Source organism: Syngnathoides biaculeatus, chromosome 8 (assembly GCF_019802595.1).
Source record: "Syngnathoides biaculeatus isolate LvHL_M chromosome 8, ASM1980259v1, whole genome shotgun sequence".
Taxonomy (NCBI): Eukaryota; Metazoa; Chordata; class Actinopteri; order Syngnathiformes; family Syngnathidae; genus Syngnathoides; species Syngnathoides biaculeatus.
This window is the reverse complement of record NC_084647.1, coordinates 27,949,379-27,966,035: the sequence shown is the minus strand read 5'-3', so window position 1 is coordinate 27,966,035 and position 16,657 is coordinate 27,949,379. Positions and strand designations below refer to the sequence as shown.

The window sequence follows — 16,657 nt, the reverse complement described above, 5'->3', positions numbered from 1 at the left end:
TCCGCCTCGAGTTGGTGTGTGCGTCGCAAAAATACGTAATCTTGTCCGCCATATTGAATGTGTTCGTCTGCACAGTAAAATCGTGGAAATCGACGAACGAAACTTCATAAAGCGCCTTTTCTACAAAGTGCACAAAGTTAGTGCTCCTCATTAACCTATTCAAACACAATATATTTGGAAAACAGTTTTACATTCGCCCGGAGTTCTGAAAGGCTCTGTATGTTATACCGCTGTTAAAGGGGAAATCCTGTGCTTTGCATGAACAGTGTATCCAATAGGTCATGTAATACGTACCTTATTTTGACAATGTGGTGTTAAATCCTCTCTCATTTAATAGTGCTTTGAGAATATTTTTATCGACAATTGTGAATTTTCAGGGGCGCTGCCATTTTCATGAGTCACATGACCAACGTGCGCAGTGTACCGTGCCACAACAAAGGGTCGATTACATGGGACACATGCCCAGCGCTGATTTCTCGGATTTATCCTCATCTGATGAAGAAATAGCAGCATCGGTTTATCGGGAAGACGGAGGAATTCTTCCACACAGATTTGAACCTGTGGCTGTAAATGTTGAATACTCGGATGGTTCTTCGGGCGGAATGACGCAGAGTCTGACTACTTGGGTGCCTACGCACGGGACATAAGCGCCGAAACAAAGGCCCCCGATCTGCAGGCTGGCAGCTGGGGATGGTTTTTCGGACAGGAATGACACGGAGTCTGACGAGCGAGCTCCGGCGGTGGGCCGCGAGCCGAGCTTCCAGGCGTCATTCACCTGCTGTACACATTTTTTTGATTTTGCTCATAACTTCACACAGGCTGCTTTCCAAACCAATTCTGTGAGATTCTGGGCCAGAACTCTCACTCTCCTGAGCGTGGTCATTCCCATGCCTCATTGCAGCTGCAGCCTCCCCACTTGTTCCTTGTCTGTGCTATTTACTCAATGTACATGACTTTGTGTTTCCTTCTGTCTGTTGGCAGTTCATTGAACCTTACCCTCACGCTCCAATGTTCCTTGTTTCACTTCCTTGACTAAGCTAGACCCAGTCCTTTTTTTCTGAACTTGCTTTTTTGCCTCATGATTTAGATACTGTTGCCTTTTGGACTGCCTGCCTGCCTGTGTACGTGGCTGTTGTTAAAATCCTCTTTTTGAACTTCAATTTGTCTCTGGAGTCATGCATTTGGGTCCTATCCCGTTTTCTGGCCTTGACACTGACCTTTACACTAGTTACAGGCAGTAGTACATTGGCACTTTTTATTGCTTAAAAAAAAAATGAAAAAAAGATCACTTCCCAGAGCATGCTATACACTTCTTTTAAAATTTTTAAAATCTTATCTGTTGTAACAACCAACAGCCCAACAAGTCTTGGGCATTGTGAATATTTTGTTCCAGTTCAATGTCCCCCACACTGTCAAGTAGCTCTTTTCAACGGCAATAAGGCGCCGTCAAAATGGTCACGTCACGAGGATGTAGACCATTTAAATCCTGTGTACTCTTGGCCATCTGTATTAGGAAAGGTTTCACTCATCTTTGACACACTGCAGGATGGAAGTGGCACAGAGTTATTTCTGCTTACAATTGACCCCTCCGTGGATATTGCGCAATCCGCGTCACTGACCAATCAGAGGCCAGAGATCTGCATAAACCAAAGCCCGTTTTTGCTCTCGCCATTTTCTCAGACAACATTGCATGGTCCAGTATAGGTTTAGTTAGCGTTTTATCGCGTATTTGGGTTATTTAACAAAAAATATGGTTAAGAGGTGTAGTCACGGACTTTGTAATAGTGACGACAGGTATCATGAAAGGCTAGTTGGTGGAGTTCGATTCGTACCCTTTCCAAAACCAAAGACCCAGTACGAAAAATGCCTTCGATGGATCAAACTTTGTGGAAGACCGCATCATCAACTAAATCCATCTAATATCAACCGGAACACATATGTTTGCACGAAGATATGCCCTAAATTTGATTTTTAATACACGTCTCGTATAAATGAATGAGACGTTCTCCGCTAACATAACACCGCTACGTGTGAACGATTGACACACTTATTCTTTGTTAAGCGATATTTAGCAATGATCAGACTGCTCAAACACATCGATTTCTTGCTGGCTCACGGCCGAAGCTTAACCAGACTGTTTTTGCACGAAGATATGCCCTAAATTTGATTTTTAATACACGTCTCGTATAAATGAATGAGACGTTCTTCGCTAGCATAACATTGCTACGTGTGAATGAATGAATGAAATCAGAAGCATGGCGTTTCTCTCAGTTAAGAATGTTTTGTATTTAGAATCTATAATATATCGTTGATTTGAATGAAATCAGAAGCATGGAGTCTGTCTCAGTTCAGAATGTATTGTATTGTATTTGCCATTTTTACTGTTTGTCTTACATCAGCGCACGTGGCGTGACGTCACTTCAGGAGGCGTGGTTAAGTGCCTTGTACGGAGGGGTCAATTCCCCAACACCATCTCAGAAGCTATCAATAGACAGTCTGTCTCAATAACCTGAAAATGAGAAAATATACTAATTTGACAATTTTCCTGAATGGGACTTTGTTTGAACAACCATTGAATAGACCAATGCTGGCTTTAGCAGGAACAATAATAATATCAATAATTCTTTATTTCAAATCATCTGAATGTAAATGGCAAAAAGCTGGGCTGATTCGTAGAAAGCACAATTTTCAAAATAGCTCTTCCTCATGTTGTGGAATATCCAGTCGCTGCTGATACTGTTCCCCGATGTTCCCTCTAAGCTGCGCGGCTGCGCAATTGCGCATTTCTCACACACTATCAGCGCACAAGAAAACCTATCTGGCGCAGTGAACGCACTACAAATAAATTTGATATATGAAGTTTTTTTCCTGTATCATTTAGCTGTGTAATTCAGTGAGTGACAGCTGTCCAGCCAATATTACGATACGATGCAAATACACTACGCAACCAATCACGGCATTGACAGTACTTACGCATGTGCTGTACTTGTACATACTCCATAACAATAACAGTAGGGTCGAGTTCAGTAATGCTAATGCTAACCCCATATCGTGGCGAAACGAGCGGGTAATGAATGTGATGCATCAGCTCCACAAACCAAAGTAAAAAAAGAACTCCGGTTCCTTTAAGATGGAATGGCTGTCAGAGTATGTGCAAATAGACGAACAAGCAGTGAAACTGGGCGAGATCTTTTCTTTTTCGAGTAAGAAAAAGTGGTCTGCCTAACATGCAGCAAAGCTAAAGTTATCAATGGAAGCTGGCCTACCTGAAGGAACACATTAAGTAGAAAAGCCATTTGAATGCTGTTGGAATTATAGAAATACTCAAGAAGGGGGAAAAAGTATTGGTACATTATTGCGGGAGAGCACAAAGGACTGGGAGAAAAAGAACTAGCTGTCACAAACACAAAAATCTGACCCTGAGCAAGTTAAAGTTCTTATTGACAATATTTTACTTGCCATTAAAATGAATGCATCAATGCTGTCAGTTCAACGCTTATGGCCATGCTACCCTGAGAACGCCAGATCTCGTCAGATCTCGGAAGCTACGTGGGTTTGGCCCTGGGTCGTACTTGGATGGGAGACCGTTTGGGAATCTTTTCTCCCCGGCTAAATGCAGAGGGGTTGCGTCAGGAAGGGCATCCAGCGTAAAACTGTGCCAAACAAATATGTGTTAATCTTAGATGACACACTGTGGTTACCCCTAACGGGACAAGCTCAAAGGAAAAGAAGAAGAATGCTGTCCAACAAATCCATGATCACATGGCAAAGTATGTGAGTATACCAGAAAGCTGGCGAAGCAAAAACTATCCCTTTGAATTTGTGAATTCAATCAATGAATTGTATTGAATTGAAATGTACAGAATGACACTATGTGTAAGTTCAAAAATGCACCCTGGCATAGCCTAATAGTAGATGGGAGCACAGACCTAACAGGACACAAAACGCTAGTCATATCTGTCAAATTCAGGGAGGAAAATTATGTCAGCAATTAAACTGTGTAAGATGGCCAGATGAGTTACAATAAAAGTAACTAATGGAAATTGCTGTTGTAATTTGATTCTTTTGATAAACCATGAAAATTTCTATGATGATGTGTGATACTGGTGTGTGGCCAGAGTGAGCACTTCTGATGTTGCTTACAGTGGTCCTCAGTTTGCTCAGGGATCTTGTCTGTATGCCCAGACAGATGAAAAATTAGAGGCAGATGACATGTACACCAGGTTGGACAAAGAATGGAAGCAATTTCAAGAGGTAGCAGTGGATTTTTTGACCAACTTATTCAACAGAATACTAGTGGGCGAGAAGATGCCTGAAGAATCAAGGAAAAGTGTGCAAATTCCCATTTTTAAGAACAAAGGCGATTTGCAAAACTGTGGGAACTATTGAGGAATAAAGTTGATGAGCCACACAATGAAGTTATGGGAAAGAGTAGTGGAATTTAGACTCAGGACAGAAGTCATTATCTGCGAGCAACAGTATGGTTTCATGCCTAGAAAGAGTACCACAGATGCATTATTTGCTCTGAGGATGCTAGTGGAAAAGTACAGAGAAGGTCAGAAGGAGCTACATTGTGTCTTTGTGGCTCTAGAGAAAGCCCATGACAGAGTACCAAGAGAGGAACTGTGGTACTGGATGCGTAAGTCTGGTGTGGCAGAGAAATATGTATGGGGGCTCCAGAACAGTGGTGAGGTGTTCTGTCAGTATGACATAAGAATTCCCTTGAACCATGATGTTCGGGGATTATATTGTGATCCGCAGCGAAAGCAGGGAGCAGGTGGAGAAACAATTTTAAAGATGGATGCACATACTGGAAAGGAGGGGAATGAAGATTAGCCAAAGTAAAACAGAATATATGTGCGTGAACGAGAAGGGTGGAGGGGGAAGAGTGAGGCTCCAAGGAGAGCAGATCGCAAGGGTGGATGACTTCAAATACTTTGGGTCAACAATCCAGTGCAATGGTGAGTATGGTAAGGAAGTGAAGAAACGGGATCCACGCAGGTTGGAACAGCTGGCGGAAGGTGAAGGGCAAAGTTTATAAAACACTGGTGAGGTCGGCCATGATGTACAGGTTAGAGACTGTGGCATGAAAAGACAACATGAAGGAGAGTTAGAGGTGGTAGAAATGAGGAAGTTGAGGTTCGCTCTAGGAGTGAGCAGGTTGGATAGAATTAGAAATGAGCCCATTAGAGGGACAGCCAAAGTTAGATGTTCTGGAGACAAGGGTAGAGGGTAGAGCAGACTTCGATGGTTTGGCCATGTCCAGAGGCAAGAGAGTGAGTATATTGGTAGAGTGGTGCTGAAGATGGAGCCGCCAGGCAAAAGTGTGTGAGGAAGACCAAAGAGAAAGTTTTTGGATGTTGTGCGGGGTAGGCATGAAGGCAGTTGGAGAGGAAGATGCAGGAGATAGGCTTAGATGGAAAAAGATGACACGCTGTGGTGACCTCTAACAGGACAAGATTAAAGGAAATGAAGAAGATTATTTGTTTGAATAACAATGAAAAAGTAATGTCTGATTTTCATAAGCTTTCAAATGTTTTGGTAGATTCAAGTTTGTGATGTGAAACTATGGGGTTTTCTTTCAAGAACATGGGGTAACCACAATTTTGTCCATGCGTGTAGCTGCTAATTCCAATGGAAGTGACATCATTCTGAACAGTGTGTTTCTTGTGGCTTGTCCCTTTCGGGGTCACCACAGCGTATCATCTCAGATGATAGCTTATATATGTTTGGCACGATTTTTACACCAGATGCCCTTCTTGACGCAACCCTTCTCAGGGAGTGGAGGCCCCAGTGGGATCCGAACCCACAACCGCTGGTTTCCCAAACCAGTGCTCTAACCACTGAGCTACGGGCCTCTGCACCTTTCTGAACAGAAGATGGCAAAAACAGTCCTGGAAGCTTTTTTGTTGTTGATTTTTATGTTTTTACATATTAACAGCATTAGCTGGATGTTACTCAAGCATATTTTGGACTACACTTCAGCACCATGTTGGTGTGTTAGGTTGATGGATGTTTTGAGGGAAGACATGAGGGCGGTTGGCATTAGAGAGGAAGACACAGGAGATAGATTTCCATTGAAAAAGATAATGCGATGTGGCGCCCTCGAACGGGACAAGCCGAAAGGAAAAGAAGAAGAAGAAGTTCATCACTCGACCATAAGAAAGACAAGCAATGGAGAGTTCCCAAGCGAAAACCCCTGGTGTCAGCAGAGAAAACACAAAAAACATCTTTATGATCTTTTTGAGAAACATTCTGTGTACTGCTGAGTCAAAAATATAACTTTTTGGAAGGTGTGTGGCCCGTTACATCCTGCATAAAAATGGCACAGCCTTTCATAAAAGTCAGAATCAAAATCAGCTTTTCTGGCTAAGCATTTAATAATACACAAGGAAGTTGTCTCCAGAGTTCGGTGCTGTCTTGGTACGAAATACATGTTGAGTATTGAGAAGAACAAACTCACAAGAATGACGACCATTATCCAAGATGAAGCATGGTGGTGGCAGTATAATTGTCTGGGTCTGCTTTGCTACCTCAGGACCATGACAACTTGCCGTGATTGATGGCACATTAGACTCTGCCACGTACCACATAATCCTGAAGGAGAACATACTGCCATCACTCCGTGCCCTCATACTCAAGCGCTTTTGGATCACGCAGCAGGATGATCTGAAACACACTAGTAAATCCACCTCTGAATGGCTAAAAAAAAAAAAAAAAACTGAATTCACATTTTGGAGTGCTCACTCAAAATCCAGATTTTAATCCAATTGAGATGCTGTGGGGTGACTTTAAAGTGTGTGGAATATCTAATTTCTAACGCAAATTATTTTATCTAGACGAAAATATATGTTCAACTGTACCATAAAATGCATATCCTGTTGGATGTTTTTATCAAAAAATATAAGTGTTTATGAAGTCTGCGAACTTTGACCTGGTTTCCCTTACCTGAAAAATGACTCATTTAGGGGGTGTGGCTTCTGATGTCACTGCAGGGATGAGGATTATCACGGAGCCTTTCTGGTCTACACCGAAGAAAACCTCACTCATTTCGAGAATTCCCCGGTCAGCCTTCTGTCATATGGAATGAACATTTCACCCCGGACTCTTTTACTGGTGGCCTCATGTCTGAGATGGGTTTTCAGTGTTAAAACTTGGTGTCTACCATACAGGCAATTGCGACACCTAAACAGATTGCTGTTGCTAAAGTCACCAAACGCAAACTTGGATCAGCCACTGAACCTGGACACGCTTCGACAAGCTCAGCTCACCCCATGGAAAGTACTAAAACTGTGAAAAGCTTTTGTTAAAAGACAAGTTGCAAAGGTATGTTGAGGTATGTTATTTCCTCAAACTTTTAAACACTGTTAACATGGTTGAAATAAGAACGTTTGTCTTAGCGAAAAATATTCTGAACCCCTAATGCTCGTGGACATGTTTCACTGAATAGAGAACGTCTAGCCACTATCAAGCATTTTGTGGCTAATTTTTGTGAAAATAATTATTTGATATGTTTGATGCTTTTCTGAGGAGTTGGTTTAGATGTAGAGAATATACAGAAGGGCTAGACTTTTTTTTATGCCAAGATCCAATTTTCAAGCAGCCGGCCTCTCGCGATCCGGGGGGCAACTGCCATAAATACGAAGCCAGCTTGCTAGAACGCGCCTTTATGTGCATGAACTCGACTGGTCGATTGTGATTGAAGTATTGAGCACCCTTGCTAATGAAGACTATTTCACTTTTATTGCCCTTTCATTATTTGCTTAAATATGACCTTATACATTTAATCAATAAATTGTGGTCCATTTGCTAATCAGACAAGGATGTGTTGTGGAGCCGGCGGTTGTCCTTGATCTTTGGACGCAGAAAACCACCTGGGTCATCCTTCCCTCCCGCGCGTTGCCGTGGAGACCAACGACACCAGATAAGGAGCGGAAAGTTACCATCCCGGCCCAGGACCAGACTGCGGGGGCAGCCACTTCTACCATGGACCCATACATATAAAAACCCTGTGTTACCGGGCAGCTCTCGTCTTCTTCTTTGGCTATCTTGCCAGAAGACAGACGCCTCATGTGCGGCAGATACTTAGATAAGACCCGGACGTCTGTATTGCACATTCCTTTGACATAAACCCATTTGCTGTTAACTTTCTCTACTCATAGGTCATATCTTCCTCGATTATTGAACACGCGTAAGGTCCAAACTCGCAAATCCGTACAATTGGGTGACCCCGACCAGAAGTTGAGGGAGGTAGATGAGTGTTGGCCGTCGACAGATGAGATAAAGATTGACATATGAGAAACACAGGAGTGTTATATGGACAAGTTGAGGGTCGTCGTCTGTACTTCTGACTTCTCCAGGTCGCGACCAAGCCTGTTTGCTGTTGAATTCTGCATATTGAACTGCCTAAATTTAAGAAGTCATTGGTATCAGATTGTTCATGCCTCATATGAGTTATTGAGAATAAGAGATAAAGAGAATAATAGAATAAAAGATAAAGAGAATAAGAGATAAAGAGAATAAGAGATAAAGAGAAGTTGTTTATCCCGGTGTACCTGACGTATATTGATGACGTACAATTGCACTGTGACGTTTACCTGTTACATCTCAGGGGGATGGGATCCTTTAAAAACAAAGGGCTTGCCGTCGGTTTGAGCCTGGAACGTCACAGGGTGGCGTACGAAAAAAAGTAGTTCCTTCCAGAATTTCTCTTTCAACTCAAAGTCACATCCTACCTGTGGGGCATAACCGCTAACCACATTATACATAACACACTCAATTTCAAATTTTAGTCTCATTACTCGATCTGATACTCTTTTCACCTCCAAGACATTCTTAGCCAGCCCTTCCTTTAAAATAACCCCTACTCCATTTCTCTTCCCATCTACTCCGTGGTAGAATAATTTAAACCCTGCTCCTAAACTTCTAGCCTTACTACTTTTCCACCTGCTCTCTTGGATGCACAGAATATCAACCTTTCTCCTAATCATCATGTCAACCAACTCCTGAGCTTTTCCTGTCATAGTCCCAACATTCAAAGTCCCAACACTCAGTTATAGGCTCTGTGCATTCCTCTTTTTCTTCTGACGATGGATCCGGTTTCCTCCTCTTCTTTGTCCTCGACCCACAGTAGCTGAATTTCCACTGACGCCCTGCAGGTTAGCAGTGCCGGGGCCGGGCGTTGTTGCCACGACCGATGCGGGATGGGATTCTTGAGATGAACGCTCATATTTGTTTGGCACAGTTTTTACTTCGGATGCATTTACTGACGCAACCCTCTGCATTTATCCGTGCTTGGGACCGGCCTACAGATTGCACTGCATTGTGTTTTCTTAAAAACGGTTTTGGACACAACTGCATTCTTTTGGTTCTAATTTGTCTTTACAGATCTAGGACACTCTTCCATCACGATCTCCTGCACTTGACCTTCCTTAGTGGTCATCTGTCTAACTTAAACAACTCTGTCGTAAGTGGTCAGAAGCTGTTGGTCTGGCCCACACAAGGTGACTGCTCGTACCTCCAAAGCCATCCGCTTGGAGGGAAAAGGAAGTGGTTTCATTATTCCATGCTTCCCCCTGCTACAAACTCTTAATTGCACTTTTATTTTGTTTGTTGTTGTTTTATTGTTAACCATGATTCCTACAGATAGTCCGACCAAAAGAGGGAGAGCAGGACTCTATGGCATTCTTATTATTGGTGTTATTTTTGTTCTTGGTATTTTAATCTGGAAAATCACTCAAAAATACCCCATACCCACACCCACATCATTGCCAAATGTTAGCACAACCCACCCGGAAAATATTTATCACAGAGAAGAGTTGTATTATAAACAAAGCCCTATCTGTTGATGAGATTTTTAGGGTTTTGATAGGCGTTAGCGCAGTAAACAATAATGGGTCACTAATGGCCGAACAAGCGGCTAATAAAACCCCGAGTGACTGTGTTGTATGAATGGGACCTCGACGTTCGTTCCGTGTTGTTTCCTCTTCTGTCAACTCCACCTGTATTCTAGATCTTGTGGTGACTAATGAATAAATAATGCAAAATTTGGGATACTGCCCACCCGGTAACACCAGCCCAAAAGAACAAACCTGTGTTTAACTGTGCTGTGGCACGCCAAAACTTCACCTGTATTTTCCTTAAAGGCAATGGTACCCTAATTGGTAATATCTCTGATGATCAGTGTGCAGAGACCCAGGAAACACCTTTCTTTCAACCACTCAGCCGTGCTGATGTGTGGTGGTGGTGCGGAGGGGACCAAATCGACCGCCTCCCGCGCAACACTACGGGCAGATGTTCATTTGTAACTTTAATTTTGCCTATTTCCGCTGTTCCTGTCACCCAAGATAATCTGGCGGTTGCTCCTGAACACTTCAAGGAAGCTCTTGCCCTATTACACCATTCACGTAAGTCCAAGCCTACCTGGCTCGGTGCTTACGACCCCACCTACATGAACGAGATTGGCGTCCTCCGTGGAGCCCAAGATGAGTATAAACTGGCTGATCAGGTAGTTATCGGTTTTGAAAGTATACCTGTAATTTCCGCTCTTTTCCCTGTTACTCCTAACAAAAATGTCGACCGTATAAATTACATACATTATAATGTGCAATGAAAATGCAGCCCTATGGGGGCACAAACCAGTGCAATCTGTAGGCCGGTCCCAAGCCCGGATAAATGCAGAGGGTTGTGTCAGGAAAGGCATCCGGCATAAAAACTGTGCCAGACTAATATGAACGTTCATCTAAAGAATCCCATACCGGATCGGTCGCGGGCCGGGTTAACAACGCCTGCCCCCTGCACTGCTAACCTGCAGGGCGTCGGTGGAAATTCAGCTATTGTGGGTCGAAGACAAAGAAGAGGAGGAAACCGGATTCATTGTCAGAAAAAAAAAGAGGAATGCACAGAGGCTAGTGTGAGTGTAGGGACTTTGAATGTTGGGACTATGACAGGAAAAGCTCAGGAGTTGGTTGACATGATGATTAGGAGAAAGGTTGATATTCTGTGCATCCAAGAGAGGAGGTGGAAAGGTAGTAAGGCTAGAAGTTTAGGAGCAGGGTTTAAATTATTCTACCACGGAGTAGATGGGAAGATAAATGTAGTGGGGGTTATTTTAAAGGAAGCGCTGGCTAAGAATGTCTTGGAGGTGAAAAGAGTATCAGGTGCAGTGATGAGACTAACATTTGAAATTGAGGTTGTTATGTATAATGTGGTTAGCGGCTACGCCCCACAGGTAGGATGTGACCTAGAGTTGAAAGAACTAGAAGGAACTAGACGAAGTAGTTCTGAGCATCCCAGACAGTGAGAGAGTTGTGATTGGTGCAGATTGTAATGGACATATTGGTAAAGTAAACAGGGGCGATGAAGAAGTGATGGGTAAGTACGGCATCCAGGAAAGGAACTTTGAGGGACAGATGGTGGTGGACTTTGCAAAAAGGATGGAGATGGCTGTAGTGAACACTTATTTCCAGAAGAGGGAGGAACATATAGTGACCTACAAGAGCGGAGGTAGAAGCATGCAGGTGGATAATATTTTGTGCAGACGATGTAATCTGAAGTAGATTACTGACTGTAAAGTAGTGGTAGGGGACAGTGTAGCTCAACAGCATAGGATGGTGGTGTGTAGGATGACTCTGGTGGTGGGTAGGAAGATTAAGAAGACAAAGGTAGAGCAGAGAACCATGTGGTGGAAGCTGAGAAAGGAAGAATGTTGTGCGGCCTTTTGGAAAGAGGTGAGACAGGATCTCGATGGACAGTAGAAGCTCCCAGGAGACTGGACAACGACAGCCAAGGTAATCAGAGAGACAGGCAGGAGAGTACTTGGTGTGTCTTTTGGTAGGAAAGGGGAGAAGGAGACTTGGTGGTGGAACCCCAAAATACGGAGAGTCATACAAGGAAAGAGATTTGCGAAGAAGTGGGACACGGAGAGGACTGAGGAGAGGCGAAAGGAGTACATCGAGATGCGACATAGGGAAAAGGTAGAGGTGCCAAAGGCTAAACAAGAGGCGTATGAAGACGTACATCAGGTTGGAGACGAAAGAAGGAGAAAAGGATCTCTACAGGTTGGCCAGACAGAGGGATAGAGATGGGAAGGATGAACCTGGAAATTGGCCCCAGGGTTGAGCCAGATTTTTGAGTCCCACAACCCTTTCTCTGATTTGATGGTTGATTACTTTTGATTTTCCCAAAGATTTCAAACAAGGAAGCAGAGTGTTTGAGGTGTGGCTTAAAGTGCCACTGACATGTAGAGCGGGATTTTTAGTATGTTTCAATGGAAAAAAGGCAGCCGGAATGGACCCATCCGTTTTTTCACCACACACCATGATGTCGTATATGCTTTTTATATCTCCCGCCATAAAAATCCTCTCGAGGCATTCGTTTTGGAGTAAAAGCAGGAAGTGACATTTTATCCAGACACCCACACTGGCAGGTTTGTGTGCTTATACCAGTTTTATCGGCGGAAAAGTAGCTGTTTTTTTCCTGCGTGTTAGCCAAAATGCCGTCTTTGTCGTTTATTTCAGAAGACGCAGGAACATAGAGTGACTTACAAGAGGGGAGATAGAAGCAGCACATCGATTACATTTTGTGCAGATGATGTAATCTGAAGGAGGTTACTGACTGTAAGGTAGTGATAGGAGAGAGTCTAGCTCAACGGCATAGGATGGTGATGTGTAGGATGACTCTGGTTGTGGGTAGGAAGAATAAGAAGACAAAGGTAGAGCAGACAACCATGTAGTGGAAACTGAGAAAGGAATAATGTTGAGTGGCCTTTCGTAAAGAGGTGAGACAGCAGAAGCTCCCCGAAGACTGGACTACGACAGCCAAGGTAATCAGAGAGACAGGCAGGAGAGTACTTGGTGTTTCTTTTGGTAGGAAAGGGGAAAAGGAGACTTGGTGGGTGAACCCCAAAATACAAGGAGTCATACAAGGAAAGAGATTAGCGAATACTGAGAGGACTGAGGAGAGGCGAAAGGAGGATATAATGGCCAAATTGAGGAAATGTGTGCGTCTTTCTCTGATAAGCTCTTTTTCGCTATAAAAAAAAGTTACAACCAAGAATATTTCCAAAAATAAAGCTTTTTGGTTGGTTCCAAAGGCTTCTAATGTTGCGAGGGGGAGAGTTCCTTGCAATCCATTCAGAAATTAGGATTTAAAAAAAATCCTGCCTGATATTATGGCAAAATTAAGGAAATGTGTGCATCTTGGTCTGAAAAGCTCTATTTCGCAAAAAAAAAAAAAGTTACACACATGAATCATTATAAAAATAAAGCTGATTGGTTGGTTCCAAAGGCATCTAATGTTGCACGGGGACAGTTCCACTCGATCCATGCAGAAATTAGGCTTTCAAAGCAACCTGATTGATATTATGTCAAAATTGAGGAAATGTGCGCATCTTGCTCTGAAAAGGTTTCTTTACAAAAAAAATACAAACATGAATATTTCCAAAACTAAAGCATTTTGGTTGGTTCCAAAGGCTTCTTATGTTGCGTCAGGAGAGTTCCATGCAAAACATTCAGAAATTTGGCTTGAAAAGCATCCTGCTTGATATTATATCCAAATTGAGGAAATGTGTGCATATTGCTCTGATAACCTGTTTTTCACCATAAAAAAGTAACAACCATGAATATTTCCAAAACTAAAGCTTTTCTGTTGGTTCCAAGGCCTGTAATGTTGTGTGGTGGAGAGTTCTACAGAAAACATGCATAAAATTGGCAAGAAAAGCTTCCTATTTGATTTAATAGCCAAGTTGAGGAAATTGTGCCATCATGCTCTGAAATGTTTTTGGCTGTAAAAAAGTAACAACCATGAATATTTCCAAAACTAAAGCTTTCCAGTTGGTTCCAAAGGCTTGTAATGTTGTGTGGTGGAGATTTCTATAGAAAACGTGCATAAAATTAGATAGAAAAGCATCCTTTTTTATTTTATTGCCAAGTTGAGCAAAATGTGCGCATCTTGCTCTGAAAGGCTGTTTTTGGCTGTAAAAAGTTACAAACATGAATATTTCCAAAACTAAAGCTTTTCTGTTGGTTCCAAAGGCCTGTAATGTTGTGTGGTGGAGAGTTCTATAGAAAATATGCATAAAATTGGCAAGAAAAGCATCCTATTTGATTTAATAGCCAAGTTGAGGAAATTGTGCCATCATGCTCGGAAACGCTGTTTTTGGCCGTAAAAAAGTCACAAACGTGAATATTTCCAAAACTAAAGCTTTCCGGTTGGTTCCAAAGGCCTGTAATGTTGTGTGACGGAGACTTCCATTAAAAACAGACATAATATTGGGAAGAAAAGCATCCTACTTGATTTTATAGCCAAGTTGAGGAAATTGTGCCATCATGCTGCAGAGCATGTTGTTGGCTGTAAAAAAGTTACAAACATGAATATTTCCAAAACTAAAGCTTTCCGGTTGGTTCCAAAGGCCTGTAATGTTGTGTGGTGGAGAGTTCTATTGAAAACATGCATAAAATGGGCAAGAAAAGCATCCGATTTATTTTATAGCCAAGTTGAGGAAATTGTGCCATCATGCTCTGAAACGTTGTTTTTGGCTGTTAAAAAGTTACAAACGTGAATATTTCCAAAACTAAAGCTTTCTGGATGGTCCGAAAGGCCTGTAATGTTGTGTGGTGGAGAGTTCTATAGAAAACATGCATAAAATTGGCAAGAAAAGCATCCTATTTGATTTTATCGCCAAGTTGAGGAAATTGTGCCATCATGCTCTGAAACGCTGTTTTTGGCTGTAAAAAAGTTACAAACATGAATATTTCCAAAACTAAACATTTCCGGTTGGTTCCAAAGGCCTGTAATGTTGTGTGGTGGAGATTTCTATAGAAAACGTGCATAAAATTAGATAGAAAAGCATCCTTTTTTATTTTATTGCCAAGTTGAGCAAAATGTGCGCATCTTGCTCTGAAAGGCTGTTTTTTTTGCTGTAAAAAGTTACAAACATGAATATTTCCAAAACTAAAGCTTTTCTGTTGGTTCCAAAGGCCTGTAATGTTGTGTGGTGGAGAGTTCTATAGAAAATATGCATAAAATTGGCAAGAAAAGCATCCTATTTGATTTAATAGCCAAGTTGAGGAAATTGTGCCATCATGCTCGGAAACGCTGTTTTTGGCCGTAAAAAAGTCACAAACGTGAATATTTCCAAAACTAAAGCTTTCCGGTTGGTTCCAAAGGCCTGTAATGTTGTGTGACGGAGACTTCCATTAAAAACAGACATAATATTGGGAAGAAAAGCATCCTACTTGATTTTATAGCCAAGTTGAGGAAATTGTGCCATCATGCTGCAGAGCATGTTGTTGGCTGTAAAAAGTTACAAACATGAATATTTCCAAAACTAAAGCTTTCCGGTTGGTTCCAAAGGCCTGTAATGTTGTGTGGTGGAGAGTTCTATTGAAAACATGCATAAAATGGGCAAGAAAAGCATCCGATTTATTTTATAGCCAAGTTGAGGAAATTGTGCCATCATGCTCTGAAACGTTGTTTTTGGCTGTTAAAAAGTTACAAACGTGAATATTTCCAAAACTAAAGCTTTCTGGATGGTCCGAAAGGCCTGTAATGTTGTGTGGTGGAGAGTTCTATAGAAAACATGCATAAAATTGGCAAGAAAAGCATCCTATTTGATTTTATCGCCAAGTTGAGGAAATTGTGCCATCATGCTCTGAAACGCTGTTTTTGGCTGTAAAAAAGTTACAAACATGAATATTTCCAAAACTAAACATTTCCGGTTGGTTCCAAAGGCCTGTAATGTTGTGTGGTGGAGAGTTCTATAGAAAACATGCATAAAATTGGCAAGAAAAGCATCCTTATTTATTTAATAGCCAAGTTGAGGAAATTGTGCCATCATGCTCTGAAACGTTGTTTTTGGCTGTAAAAAAGTTACAAACATGAATATTTCCAAAACTAAAGTTTTCCGGTTGGTTCCAAAGGCCTGTAATGTTGTGTGGTGGAGAGTTCTATTGAAAACAGACATAAAATTGGGAAGAAAAGCATCCCATTTGACTTTATAGCCAAGTTGAAGAAAATGTGCCATCATGCTCTGAAACGTTGTTTTTTGCTGTAAAAAAGTTACAAACATGAATATTTAAAAAACTAAAGCTTTCGGGTTGGTTCCAAAGGCCTGTAATGTTTTGTGGTGGAGAGTTCAATAGAAAACATGCATAAAATTGGCAAGAAAAGCATCCAATTTGATTTTATAGCCAAGTTGAGGAAAATATGCCATCACGCTCTGAAACGCTGTTTTTGGCCGTAAAAAAGTCACAAACATGAATATTTCCAAAACTAAAGCTTTTCTGTTGGTTCCAAAGGCCTGTAATGTTGTGTGGTGAAGAGTTCTATAGAAAACATGCATAAAATTGGCAAGAAAAGCATCCTAACACACCTTGATTACAATGTGCTCTTCTTTAGCAGGGACGTGGACAATTTACACACCGATATCCCCATCGACGAGGGCCTCCAGTGCGTGAGGAGGATCTTCCGAAGGCAACCAGACTCGAGGAGGCCGGATGAGGAGTTATTGAAACTCCTCATGATGAATTTGGACGAAAAACGATGTCGTATTTAACGAACAATTCCTTACAGACAGGAGACTGTACTGACCAAGAAGAACTACGTCAGGAGGGGCAAGGGCCTCCTGTCTGGAGGACCCGACCGGAACAATGCGCAT

General features: G+C 42.0%; 1 non-coding gene across 1 annotated transcript; it reads right to left on the bottom strand.

The window, feature by feature from the left end:
• Window positions 1-5,785: 5,785 nt before the first annotated feature.
• trnap-ggg (transfer RNA proline (anticodon GGG)) lies at window positions 5,786-5,857 on the bottom strand. The gene has a single exon. It is a non-coding gene; the product is annotated as a tRNA-Pro (tRNA).
• Window positions 5,858-16,657: the final 10,800 nt, after the last annotated feature.